The sequence below is a fragment of the Natator depressus genome, chromosome 1 (genome assembly GCF_965152275.1).
Source record: "Natator depressus isolate rNatDep1 chromosome 1, rNatDep2.hap1, whole genome shotgun sequence".
In the NCBI taxonomy this organism is placed as follows: Eukaryota; Metazoa; Chordata; order Testudines; family Cheloniidae; genus Natator; species Natator depressus.
This window is the reverse complement of record NC_134234.1, coordinates 31,303,108-31,317,632: the sequence shown is the minus strand read 5'-3', so window position 1 is coordinate 31,317,632 and position 14,525 is coordinate 31,303,108. Positions and strand designations below refer to the sequence as shown.

Sequence of the window (14,525 nt, the reverse complement as noted above, 5' to 3'; positions counted from 1 at the left end):
TGATTCACACTAGTGGAATGTTAATTCATGGTTATAACCTATTAAGGAAAGACAGAGTGGACACGGGGGGGGGGGGGAGTGGCACGCTGTCAAAAGTAGCATTACCTGTTTCACTGACAACTCGGAAGAAAGTGATCTTGCATGTTAATGGATCAATATCGTAACAGATAAAACACAAAATGAGGTATTAGTTGATGTCTGTTACAGACCACCAAAACATAATAGGGGACAGGATGGTCACGTCCTTATGCACCTATTTAATAATGTGTAGGGGAAAAAGCTGCATCATCATCATGTGGGATTTCAATTTGAGTTACATGCTGGAAGTCTCATGCTGCCAGTATTAAAACATCCTTGCAATTTCTAAAATATTATAGATGGCAATTTCCTTACTCAGAAAGTGTTACAGCCAACATAGGGGAATTCTTTATTAGTACGGTAAAGATAAACTGATCACAGAATTAAAAATTAATGGTATCTTAGGTACAAGTGATCATTACTTGATCACTTTCATAATGTGTAAACAGAATAAAGTCCAGACCAGTAATAAGTGCTTTAATAGGGCCAATATCACAAAACTGAAAACAATTATAAGCCAAACCAGCTGGGAGGAAGAATTTAATCAGAAAAATGTGAGTGAAAACTGAAATCATTTAAGAACATCTCACTAGATGACGAAACCCCATAATCCCACAACTGAGGAAGAAGGCTGTGCTAGTTAAATAAAATAAAACGTGGTTTACAGGGGAAGTGAAGGCAGATACACTATATGACAAATGGAAGAAAGGAGAAGTTGATAGTAATGAACTGAAATCAGAAGTTAGGAATTGTAGAAAATTGATAAAGGAATCAAAAGGAAAGAATGATAAATCTATGGCCAGCAGAATTAAAGACAATAAGGAGTTTTTAAAAATTATATTAGGAATAATAATGGTGAAAAAAACAGAAGTGTTCAAGAAAAAAAATCTGTTCTGTATTTGTGCAGAAAAAAGAGATTATAGATATGGTGATGATGAACTCTTTACATTCCACTAGTATCTCTGGAGGATGTTAAACAGAAGCTACTAAACTGAAACATTTTAGAATTATCACATCCGGATAACTTAAGATAAGAGCATTAAAAAGAGCTGGCTGAGGAGCTTTCTGGACCATTAATGTGGATTTTTAATAACCCAGTGTTTTCCCCAAGCATTGAAATTAGGGTGGGCGGGATGTTCAAAAATGTGTGTGTGTGAGTACCGATGAGGGGTGAGACTGTTAGGGTGAAGGTGAGCTGTAAAGCATGATAGTAAAAACTGAAAAATGTTTTCCAACCATTTTATTAGATTTAACTCATGTTTTTAAATCATCACACAAATTAAAGTGGGCTATTCAAGCCTACTATGAAACACTATCTACATCCTTCTTGGTTTCTTGTTATATTTTTGCACAAACTCTGTTACTGAACTTCTCGAATGCAGTGCATTCATTTTTGGTGGCTTCTCATGTGTCTGGTACTTCCAGTCCTTCATGATATGCTCGTCATCATGCAGAAGGCGACTTCTTTCAGAACACAAAATTCTATTCAATGAGGAAAAAGAATGCTCAACTGCAGATGTTGTGACTGGGACTAGAAAGAGATGAATTCCTACTTCTTTTATCCCAGGAAACATAGTACAAAAATTGGGTCGAACCACTAATGATAATAAAGAAGTTGACGACAAATATTCATTTATTTTATGATATTCCGCTCTGTGTTCAAATTCTCTGTTCTGATCACATGGCAGCCCCATTGCAGGTAGTGCCTCACTCCACTCAACTGTCAGTGTTTTATAAAACAGACATCTGTAAAAGCTACACAGAGGTTGATAGAATCCAGAAGTTGCTGTTGTCAAGATATAAGAGTCAAGTCTGTGTACTTTACCTTTTCTTCTGATTTAACAAACACTTCTTGTCCTTTTCATTTAGGGAGTCAATTTAATTAGTCAACTTCTGAACTGAAGACTTTGCTTCTTCCAGTACATTTTCAATGGATCTCTCTCTGATTGATCCAAGCTTTGTCCATTGCTGGACAAAGATCTACTACTGTTTTAGCAGATGCCTGGATGGCATTGTTCAATGACCCAAGTGGTTTCAACAGTAGACTTAGAAGAGAGAATGGCGATTGCCTTCTCTGAATGTAATAGCAAAAGTAGTCCACCAGCCTCACTAATTAGATCCAACCCATCTTTGTAGATACTTTCCAAAGCCAATAATAATGGTTGCAGTAATTTTAAGACAACAGCCAAGGATCACTCATGAGAAAGCCAGTGGGTTTTCTCAGGTTGGACTAATTTGAACTTCAGTCCTAGTGTAACTTCTATATTTTCCAAGATGTTCAGTCCTTTTGAACTCTTGCTGAAAAAAGAGCATAGTGAAGACATTAAATTTATAGCTTTTTAAATGCCTTTTGAAGATTCTGCAGCTTGTACTAGTGCTAGTTGGAGTAGATGGCCTCTGCAGTGTGCATAGGAGAGTTTAGAGTTACACTTTTCTCCGAGCAAAGCTTGTACTCCACTATGTCTTCTGGAGAAGTTTGCAGCTCTATCAAATGCACAAGCAGCCATCTCCTTGGTGTTCAGTTTACAAGCATTTAACTCTAAGACGTGCGTGGTCAGAGATGCAGCCGATGTGAAACTTTTTGCCAGGGGATGTTGTGAAGGCCAAAGCTATAACTGGGTTCAAAAAAGAACTAGATAAGTTCATGGCGGATAGGTCCATCAATGACTATTAGCCAGGATGGGCAGGGATGCAACATCATGCTCTGAAACCCTCTGCTTGCCAGAAGCTGGGAATGGATGGATCACTGAATAATTGCCCTGTTCTGTTAATTCCCTTTGAAGCACCTGACATTAGCCACTGTCAGAAGACAGGATACTGGGCTCGATGGACCATTGGTCTGACCCAATATGGCTATTCTTATGTTCTCACGTAAAAAAATAATTATAATAAAAATGTTTAGTACAGAAACTCCCTAAGATAGCAACCTCTTGAGATACCAAGAACGTGAGATAATGACCTTGGCAAATAATGTGTTTTTAAAATCGTGGCCTACTAGGAAATGTACATTTATATAAGTTTCTCTGTCATAAATCTAGCATTCTGGAGCAAAGTCACTAAAACGTAGTCCAACAAACAAATGTTCCTGTCATAAATATAAAGGGAAGGGTAAACCCCTTTAAAATCCCTCCTGGCCAGAGGAAATCTCCTCTCACCTGTAAAGTGTTAAGAAGCTAAAGGTAACCTCGCTGGCACCTGACCAAAATGACCAATGAGGAGACAAGATACTTTCAAAAGCTGGGAGGAGGGAGAGAAACAAAGGGCATGTGGGTCTGTCTATATTCTGTCTTTGCTGGGGATAGACCAGGAATGAAGCCTTAGAACTTTTAGTAAGTAATCTAGCTAGGTACGTGTTAGATTATGATTTCTTTAAATGGCTGAGAAAAGAATTGTGCTGAATAGAATAACTATTTCTGTCTGTGTATCTTTTTTGTAACTTAAGGTTTTTGCCTAGAGGGGTTCTCTATGTTTTGAATCTAATTACCCTGTAAGGTATCTACCATCCTGACTTTACAGGGGGGATTTTTTTTTTTTATTTCTATTTACTTCTATTTCTATTAAAAGTCTTTTTGTAAGAAAACTGAATGCTTTTTCATTGTTCTCAGATCCAAGGGTTTGGGTCTGTGGTCACCTATGCAAATTGGTGAGGCTTTTTATCCAACATTTCCCTGGAAAGGGGGGGTGCATGCGTTGGGAGGATTGTTCATTGTTCTTAAGATCCAAGGGTCTGGGTCTGTAGTCACCTAGGCAAATTGGTGAGGCTTTTTACCAAACCTTGTCCAGGAAGTGGGGTGCAAGGTTTTGGGAAGTATTTTGGGGGGAAAGACTTGTCCAAACAGCTCTTCCCCAGTAACCAGTATTTGTTTGGTGGTGGTAGCGGCCAATCCAAGGACAAAAGGGTGGAATATTTTGTACCTTGGGGAAGTTTTGACCTAAGCTGGTAAAGATAAGCTTAGGAGGTTTTTCATGCAGGTCCCCACATCTGTACCCTAGAGTTCAGAGTGGGGGAGGAACCTTGACAGTTCCTTTAACATGCCCCTCCCTACTCCCTCTACTGCACCCCACTCATAGTTGTTGTCCTTGGTCAGTGAAGACCCAGAGTTCAGTGGTGCTTTCACATGAGTTCATCTCCCACCCTGGGGGGCTGCAGAGGAGAAGGCACCTTGCTTGTTCCTCCAGTTGCTTGCCACTCACTCCGGCTGCTGTTGTTTGTCGTGCCACCATTCACTACATCACTCCATTGCTGATGGCCCTACGCCGTCACCTTCTGCTGCCACCTGCCACTGTGACCTCTGCGAGTCGGTCTCTTGAGGTTCCACCCAACTCTGATTTCACCTCTCAGTGGGGAACCTCACAGCAAGAGCAGGCTGGGCTGTCTTTTTCACAGAAATGCTGTCCTGCAGCAGGTCAAAGCACTTAGACCCGATTATTAGTGATTTCAGCTTTAGTGGTCACTTAACAAAACAAAAGACTCTATGGGGCCTAATAAGCTTATTTTTAAATAGGGGAGAGGTGCAAGTCAAATTGCACCTGTGACTCTTAGGCACAGCCCACACCACCAAGAAAAACTCCTATTTCGTCATCCACCCCTCTTTCCACTGGGATCTGCCAACCAAACCCCTTGCTTAGCGAGTGCAGTTCAGTTGAAGGTGACCTTTGCTTAATTTGTAATGAAAGAGGTACTGGGTGCAAGCAAGTTTTTTACTTTCATAATTGATGTGGCAAGCCCAGAGGTCCCGGGGCTATGAACTGCCAAGCCTAGAGGTGTGGGGGCTCAACCCTGGAAAAAATTAAGCATTGAGGGTGAACCTCTCAATCAGGACAGGCTAAGTATTGTTCTGCTGCTCTTTAACTCATACAATAAAGATAACATTTCATGACCCCCACCTTCAATGCTAAAGTGATTTGTAACCCAACACCAGCCAAAATTGATCACTTGGGCAACATTATTCTGTCTGCTGGATACCTAGGGAGAGTAGGTGAGTTCATGTAAATACAGTCTGGTCCTGAAGCCTTCCCCTGTCCCTGGCTCATCACTAGCTGTCAGGGGAGACCTCATTCAGACCTTGATTACAAATCATAATTTGAAATTATAAGGTTGGCCAACATTGCTGAAACGAATGTGCCAACATTGTCAGAAAAACAGCTCTGTGAAGAAGCTAGTCTTTGTTTGTACTTTTGAAACCTATTATACTTTTTCAGGTGCAAGTATTTTATCATACACTATATATGCTTTTAAAGGGTGTATTAATGTTTCAATTTCAATTCAAATTTCTAACCAATGACTAAATTGCCAACACTGCATGTAACTAGTTGTCCACTGCAGGGGTGTTGGGGAAATTCAGGGGGGGTGTATGGAAATACCTGCTTGGTGCGCTAGGAGAGTTCCAGAAACCTGGAAGAAAGCTAATGTTATGCCAATTTTTTAAAAGGGTAAATGGAATGTCCTGGGTAGTTATATGCCTGTCAACCTGACATCGATCTTGGGCAAGATAATAACATCCTCCAGAGATACCATACGATGAATCTATATCATCTGTTTCCCCCCCAAATACAGAGCAGAACTATTTCTTGAACATTTCTGCTTTTTCACCATCATTGTTGATAATTCTACCATTTCCATCTAATAATGGACCAACAACAAGACTTGACTTATAAAGAATTAAAGGAGGTTAATGTAATTGCAAAGCAACATGGATTTATGGAAAAATCCTGTCAAACTAACTTGCTATCTTTTTTGATGAAATTACAAGTTTGGTTGATAAATAGTACCATTGCAATATACTTCGATTTCTGTAAGGCATTTGACTTGATACCACATGACTTTCTGATTAAAAATTAGAATGACACAAAGTTAACATAGCACACATTAAATGGACTCAAAATGGTGAACTGATACGTCTCAAAATGTAACTATAAATGGGGAATTGTCATCGAGCAGGTGTGTTTCCAGGGGGTCCCAGCGGGATTGGTTCTTGGCCCTGTGCTATTTAATAGTATCAATGACCTGGAAGAAAACAAAATCACTGATAAAGTTTGCACAAATGGTAAACAACAGAGAGGAAAGGTCATTGATTCAGAGTGATCTAGATCACTTGGTAAACTGAACAGAAGCAAACAATGTGTTTTAACACAGCTAATTGTAAATGTATACCTCTAGGAACAAAGCATGTAGGCCATACCTATAGTATGTGGGACTATCCTGGGAAACAGTGACTCTGATAAAGATTTGGGGGTCGTAGCGGATACTCAGCTGAACATGAGCTCCCGCTGTGAAGCTGTATGTCAAAGGAGTTAATGCAACTGTAGGATGCATAAACAGTGGAACCTCAAGTAGGGGGCAGAGAGGTTATTTTACCTCTATATTTGGCACTGGTATGGCTCCTGCTAGGATATTTTGTCCAATTTCGGTGCCCACAATTCATGAAGTATGTTGATAAATTAGAGAGGGTTCAAAGAAGAGTCACAAGAATGAGTAAAGGATTAGAAAACATGCCTTATAGTGATAAGACTCAAATAGCTTGATCTATTTAGCTTAATGAAGAAAAGATTAATTGATTATAATCTGTACATACCTACATGGGGAACAATGGGTTCTTCAGTCTAGCAGAGAAAGGTGGAACAGGATCAAATGGCTGGAAGTTGAAGCTTGACAAATACAGACTTAAACATTTACACTTGTTTTCCCCAGTGAGAATAATTAACCACTGGATCAATTTGTCAAGGGTCATGGTGGATTCTCCATCAATGATGATTTTTAAATCAAGATTGGATTAATTGTTTTGGGGGCGTTCCATGGGATGGGTTATCCAGGAAGTCAGACTAGATGATGACAAAGGTCCTTTCCAGCCTTAGAATCTATGAATCATAGTACTTGACAATCTGAGGCATTGAATCCCACAAACTGATTGTACACTAAATTGTATTTCCTTTTTCTGTTCTAATATGTGAGCAAGAACATCAAATGAGAAGAGATAAAAAAGTATGAAGTGTCACAACAAGGATGTTGATACACAATAAATCAAAGCCTTTATTTAAGCAAGATACATCCATTGAGAAATAGGTGTAGGCAGGCGTGTGCCATCACTTACTGTTTTAATTTCCCACAGGCAACATTTTTTGTTCATCAGGCCTTTTATTCACACCCTGCCGATCTCTATATCTAACTTACCTGCTGTGGTAGTGATCACATTTTATATAATGACATGTCTGCCTTGAAGAGTGTATGGGTACATATTGCAGGTGAGGCTAACGAATCAGCCAGTTTGTGCACACATTTAAAATTGTAAGTTCTCATTTTCAGCAGCAATCTGGCCAATTACCACAATTAATAGAATTATTTGAATCGGCATTGTGCAGGAAATAGTGGATTGGGAATATTTCTTAAAGTATTTTTCTTAAATTTAAAATATATTATGTGACTTCAACAAGCAACTTTTGGGTACAAAATTTTAAAAAGAACCCAAACTATACACTTATATGCACTGACAGATGAGCTAATTTTTAACTACTCTGATAGCAAAGGACTCTCCAATGCATTTTTATGCTCACCAGATTCTGAACCATATTGGCTCATTGATAGTAAGTGTATCTTTGTTTTGTATATGATGGTGGACAGTTTATTTTAAAGAAGGGAGGAAGGTACAGTGTGTGACAGCCAGAACCTCAACTGAGTTAGAAAGTGTCTTATCCTACAATATATATATTATTAAAAATAAATTGGCCTGATGCGATTGTTATGTTTAATGATCAGAAATGTGAATGTAGCACAAGTAACCAGAGTATCACAATGCAATGTATGAAAAATGCTCATTTAATCCTTGGCTTTTTTATCTGCAACAGACAACACTCACCCCTGGGAACTGGGCTAAGAACACTAATACTCTACACATACTGAACACAAAGCCTGTACAACAATTGTAACATTCTATTGGGCTGATTTTCCAATTTCTGTCACAAACTATTGTAAAAGAATAATATCATTTACAGTAGTAGCCTTTCTTTTCCTTACCAACCCTGACGCTTGGAACACCCTTTTGCACTGTAGTCCACCAACGACTGCCCCCTCTTTAGTTATATATTTTCTTGAAAAGGCAAATACTTAGTATTTTAAATCTATAACCTCCATATTTTTCATATTATACACACAAAAAACACAAGCCCTGAAAATCAAGCCCTAAAAAGTTAAGAAATACTAAATTATAAATAATCTGTTCAGCTGCAATTCTGCCCCCTTGCGGGTATGCATTATGATATAGTCTTTAATTACATGACCAGTTACAATTATGTGTGCCTCTTTCATTGTACAAGATAGACTGCGCTCAGGGAATGATGCAGATGTTTGATATTTTTATACTCATCATTCAATTAGTAGTCACAGCCTTATTTACAGTACAGAATGCAATGAATAAAGGATTACACATTTCCTTATGGTCTTTTCTAAGGAGCTCATTACCAAGGTATCTGAGTGTCACACAAATAATTAATTTTTTTATCCCCATTTTACAGATGGGTAAGCTAAGAAAAAGTCTTTTCTGAGGCCAGATAATGAGGATGTGGTAAAGCCAAGGTCAGAATTCCAGACCTGCATGACTGCCATCCATGAACTCATTTCTGTGCCTTAACCTCCAGAGATTCTGAATATACACAAGTCCCATTAGCTTCAGTTACAGTGGAAAGAACTCACCATTCCTATAAATGGGGCCCTAGGCATCTCAAGCTAGGCACCTTGAAAATGAGGAGTGCACAATTAGGGACCAATTGCTAAATTTTATCTTAAGTGTCTTGCTCATCATCACATAGGAACTCTGGAGCAGAGGCAGGGATAGAACAGAGTTCTCCTTTGTGGTATTCACTTGCCTTAACCTTTCTCTTTATGCAGTTCCCTGCTTTGTTCTTTAAAGGCCTTTCAACTTCTACATAAAATGAGGCCCGGGTCCTACAAAGAGTCCTCTTCACTACAGAGCCCTGATTTATCACCAGAGCATCTTGCAGCCTGTGCTCTGAATGACATGGGGCTCATGTGGAAAAATAATGTGATCATGTAATTAAAAAACATCAGAATGCATATGTGCAAGAGGACATAATCAAGGCTGCACAGGCAACCTGAATTCTGGCATTTCTCATGTCAAATGCTTGACTTTGCAAATGAAATGTTCCATCAATTTGAGGAGTTTACATATAGTTTTCCATTTTTTGTAGAAAGGAAAAAAGTAGTCATAAATTCTACTATGTGCAATTGTAAGAACATTCATCATGCATCATTGATTGGGTTTTAACCCTGAATCTTCAGTGCTGAAGCACAGCTTGTATTACAGGACTAACTGTTAGCTAGCATCAGGAGACGGCGGTTATCTTGGGGTTGCAGGTGAGGGGGAGAGGATGGGCTATTGGGGCCATGTGCTTGGTCTACGGGGTTGATTCAAGGCAACCATCCCCTCTCTCCCTCACTCATACAAGGTGTGGTGTCCTCATGGCGGGGAGGGAGACTGATGTTCTGTGTTAGGAGGGCTATGGAAGAGAGCCGATCCTGTCTCGCTCTTTTTCCCCTCCAGGAGAGGTTGCCTGCTCCCAATGCACCACTGCTGCTGTTTTGATGGTAGCGTGGGCCTTAACATTCATGTTCAGTTATTATTCTGGCATGCTGCCAAAACATTCGTGACTAGCACGTGGGAGAAGGAAAATAGCAATTTTCAAACATAGTAACTGCCAAATCTGAACAGAATTTCATGGGACAAAGAAAATTCTCTTTTCTGACCCCAATGCTTTCTCCCTGACAAATTTTTCAGAGTCCCCTAGCAAACAATGGAGATGTTAGAGCTCCTGAAAGAAGGCTCACAAGATATTTTTTTAACAGTGCATAATGTTAGGCAACCTAAATAGAGAGATCAGTACCAGTTTCCCTGTAATAAATCCACCCACCCAAACAAACAAACAGAACCACAAGTAATTGACAGGTCACAGAACCATCAAAATGTCCATGTCTACACTGAAGAGTCACATGATCACTCTCGGAAATTAACTGCCTCAGAAAAAAATAGGTAATTTAACAGGGTGTATGCCTACCAAGCACCTGCTTGTGGGCAGGGGTGACTCTGATGTGCTCTGTATCAGTCCCCTCTTCTTAGGGTTCATTAATGAGTTCTACACACATGGGTCACTGCTGTAGATGTGACTTGGCCAGAAACAAGCTTAAACCATTCAAGGATAAAAAAAAAGTTAAACTAAGAAGTCCAAATAAGCAATAAAGTTTGACTCTTTGTGAGCTTTTCTTCAGCTCTCCATCTGGGACCCCTTTGAGTCCTTCCCTCTGCTTCGGTACTATGCACTCGACTCCTGAGCTAGTTTCCCTGAAGCACTGTTCTCCTGCACCCTCCCTGGTGTAGAGGGTTGTGTCCCCTGGCTTGTTCCACCAGAGTACCCAATCTCTTCACCCCTGACTCAGGGCCTTTCACAGAAGCTTGCTCAGTAACTGTGGTCAACCCCCAGACTGAAGTCTCTCAGATCTTTTAGAAGGGCCTGGTGTCTTTAGGTATCAACGAATCCCCTTACCCCCACTCCCAGTCGGGGAAGCAGCTAATTAATTGTGACACAGATGGGGCTGTGACCATCTCCCCCTTCAGGGATTTTGTGACAGGCAAGTTGCTGGAATATTGCACATATTAACACACAGACGTTTTATACTCAGATTGGGGGCAGGATCTGGTTTTAAGAAGAGAGAGAATCACTTTGGTTCATGTGAATCAGGTTTTACTTGTTGCTCAATATGTTCAATTCAATACTTATTCTTTCACTCTTCGGTTTTAATCTACACTGGCTTTTTCTTGAGGTGGCTCTTCAGGGTCTTTCAATTAACCTTTATTACTGTGGAAACAGGCAGTTTCATCTGTTAATCACTTTTTGGAGATCTCATGATGAGTGTTCAGTGTACTGAGACAACGACTTTAAAAATAATTCAGTCATATTAAAAATCAGTTTGTTTGTTTTTTTAAATTACCTTTTTGATCTAAAGATTAGGAGAGCCCTCAAACCACCTTTTTCAAATTAATAAAGGACTGTGACATGAAAACTTTTGCTTTACAAGTTTACACTAGTAGTAGCAGCACCAGCTTTGACTCAACACCTGAGAACGAAGCAGTAGCATCCATTTTGATAACGCCATTCTGCCAAGTCATAACATCCTCTCAAAAACCCAAAAAGGAAATACCACCGAAGTGCTGCAGAGCAAAATATCAAATTATTCCAAATTCAAAACAGCATTATTTGATTTATGTAAAGTTAATGTTCACTGTGTTAACACAAGGGACTGTAATTCCAATATATTATATATATAAAATAGAAAAAGCTGATCTACTTAGGAAGAGTACTTGGCTGATTTTAGTTAACTTAAGATTCAGAAGACTTCAGTTATCTTTAGTTAACGGAGTCACTGGAGGTCTTCCGCATGTTCTGTGAGGGTAGACACTTACAACAATATTGATTTCCATTGATTTCAGTGTAGCTAAGATGCTGGTGCATCAGTGCAGGATCAGGGGCCTAATGTTAATAGAGGTTGCAAAATTCTTCCCTCAAATTTTCATGTGTGTCTCCATAAAATAGAACCATTTATTTAGCAAATTCACACAAGCAAACTAAGTTACTGGACTGCTGGTATTGTACCATTCTCCCAACAGCAGATGCACGCACACACTACATTCTCTTACTAGCCTCTTTCAGCATTGCCACATTCTGAAGGCTAATGATACTCCCTGAACAAGTTCTCCCAATCCTGCCATCTGATATAGACACATCTGCCGTAAGTTTTGGGAGAGGAAGATACCCAGTGCCCACACAACATCAGCCAACATTCTCCATGCAGACATTTATAACAGGAAGCTGACTGGCAACAAGATATTCTACAGGTATTTCAACTAACTCAGACTTGTAAATGCTGAATCGAGCACTCAGTAGCTATATCTAAACTGCAGTTAAAAACCTGCAACTGGCCTGTGCCAGCTGAGTCAGGCTCACAGGGTACAAGCTAAGGGGCTGTTTAATTAGGGTTGCCAACTTGGTAATATTTAAAAACTGGACACTCCAGCAGAAGTGCCAGAACCTCCCCTGCTCTGCCTTCCCCCCCGAGGCCCCACCCTTGCCCCTCCTATTCCCCCCAAGGCTCCACATCTGTCCCACCTCTTCCCCCAAGCCCCTGCCCTGCCTCTCCCCTGAGGCCCCACTGCCGTCCACTCCTCTTTTCCCCTCCTCCCTGTTGCTTGCTGCTTCTCCCCTCTCACTCAGGTCAGGACGGACTCACCTGTGAAGTCAGGGCTGGGAGCTGCAGCCAACCATTAAAGTAGGAGGCGGCCCTGGATAAATAGGGTCTGGAGTGGGTGATGACCTGGTGCCTTCTTCCCGTCCCCCACTCGCAGAAAGCAGACTTTAGGTTTCCAGTCGAAAACCGAGCACCTGGGCCACCCTATGTTTAATTGTGGTGCAGCCTGAGCTCTGGGACTCTCCCAACTCACAGGGTCCTAGAGCCTGGGCTCCAGCCCGAGCCTGAATGCCTACACTGCAATTAAACAGCCCCTTAGCCTGAATCAGCTGGCATATGCAAGATGCAGGTTTTTAATTGCAGCGTAGACATACCCAGTGACATTTTCTATGTAAACTTCTTTTAATCACATTATGTTTTGATAAGTAGCTTGATTTTAGCAAGTACTGAACTCTATTAAATGCATGTTTTGAGTAAGAAATTTAATAAGACTAAATTAAGTGGTGATGAAAAACATAATTCTTTTAACTACATCTTGGTAACAAGGAACCAGGATGGCAGTGAATGCTAATGTAATTAAATGTTTCATTCCATTTCCCTCTGCCTTTCCAATTTACCAAAAATTCTAAAAAAGTTGGTTTGGGGTTCTTCTGAAACCCCCCTTTTTTTTTGAACTGCCAGCAAAACAAAAAAACAATTATTTGTACAGCTCTAATCATGACTTTGTCTATCCATTTACATGAACAACTAAAATGCAGGCCATATGTAACGCTGACAGGCCCTGATCGCCAGCAGGCAGGATCAAACTGGGGACCTCTGGAGCTTAGTGCATGAGCTTCTACCACATGAGCTAAAAGCCAACTGGCTGTTAGCTAAGGCTGTAGAGCAAACTCATTTAACTCTCTCTAAGTGGTATCAGTGCCACTAGATGGGACAGAACACCACACCGAGGAGGTGTGTGGGTTGCCTACTTCCCCGAGCTAAGGAAGCAAGTCCGAGCTTCAGAGACTTCCCAGCCCCCACTTGTAATGTCGACAGACCCCGGTCGTCGGTGGGCAGGATCAGATACTGGGACTTCTGGAGCTTAGTGCATGAGCCTCTACAGCACAAGCTAAAAGCCAACTGGCTGTTAGCTAAGTCTGTAAAGGAGACTCATTTTATCTCTAAGTAGTCTCGGTGCCACTCGATGGGACAGAACTCTATACCCAGGAGGTGTGTGGGTTACACATGCACTCTCCAAAGTCCAACCCAAGTAGCCCTCATGTGGGGTCAGGGCTGGGGAGAGCAGGAGAACGCTTTCTACCTTCTACTCCACAGCAGACTGCATTAAACCTAGGCACAAACTAGTCGACAAAAATCACTGTTTTCCAGAGGCATGGATATATAAATATCACCAAACTGATTGTGGGCATTTAATCCTAATAAAATGCCTCTTTACCAGACTTTCAGCCCCAGACGCATAGGAGTCATCAGGGTCACTCACAGGGAAATTCCTTTATAGTTCCAGCTTATGTTATTAATAAAATCTGCCTTCTTTCCTCTTCCAACAACCAATTGCTGCCTTCTACCTCCAATTTGCAGACACACATTCTATGAAAGGCCAACATACTACTGCTAAAGTCAGCCAACTTTGGTTCATCATTCCACTACTTTGATTCTTCCAGATTCTTGCCTGTACGTAGGTTTGCAGGGGAGGAGTCAGCAAGGTCAGGAACAGAGACAGTACCTGAGTTTTGTAAATATACTGAACATTACACAACACATGCAAGTGCAGAAAACAAAATCCAGTTCTAACATGGCCCAAATTCAATTGCTTTCAGGATTCAGTTTATCTGTATTCCTACATAGGGCTAACATAGCCCCCAGTTCAGAAAAGCACATGCTTAAGTCATCCTTCTTCATGAATACTCTTAAGCATAACGTGCCATAATTAAGGACACGCTAAAGTACCTTTCTGAAAAGGCTACAGTAATCATCCTGGTATTACTATTTGTCTATACTGTTAGTGATTTTTCCTTCCATCATCTCCTTGGTTCACTACATTTAAATAATCTTGCCTTTCTTTTTTGTTGAGATAGGGATTACTTGGCAGAAAGAATATTGTAATTCGTAAATTCTATTAACGCTCTCTTAAGGCTCACCCTAAAGAAAACAAGATGATAAAGAGAAAACAAATGTTATTTGAATGATAGGAAAT

At 40.5% G+C, this 14,525-nt stretch overlaps 1 protein-coding gene across 2 annotated transcripts in view; it reads right to left on the bottom strand.

The window, feature by feature from the left end:
* CNTN5 (contactin 5) overlaps nucleotides 1-14,525 on the bottom strand; it is a 955,706-nt gene that overhangs the window by 338,472 nt on the left and 602,709 nt on the right. The window lies entirely within an intron of this gene.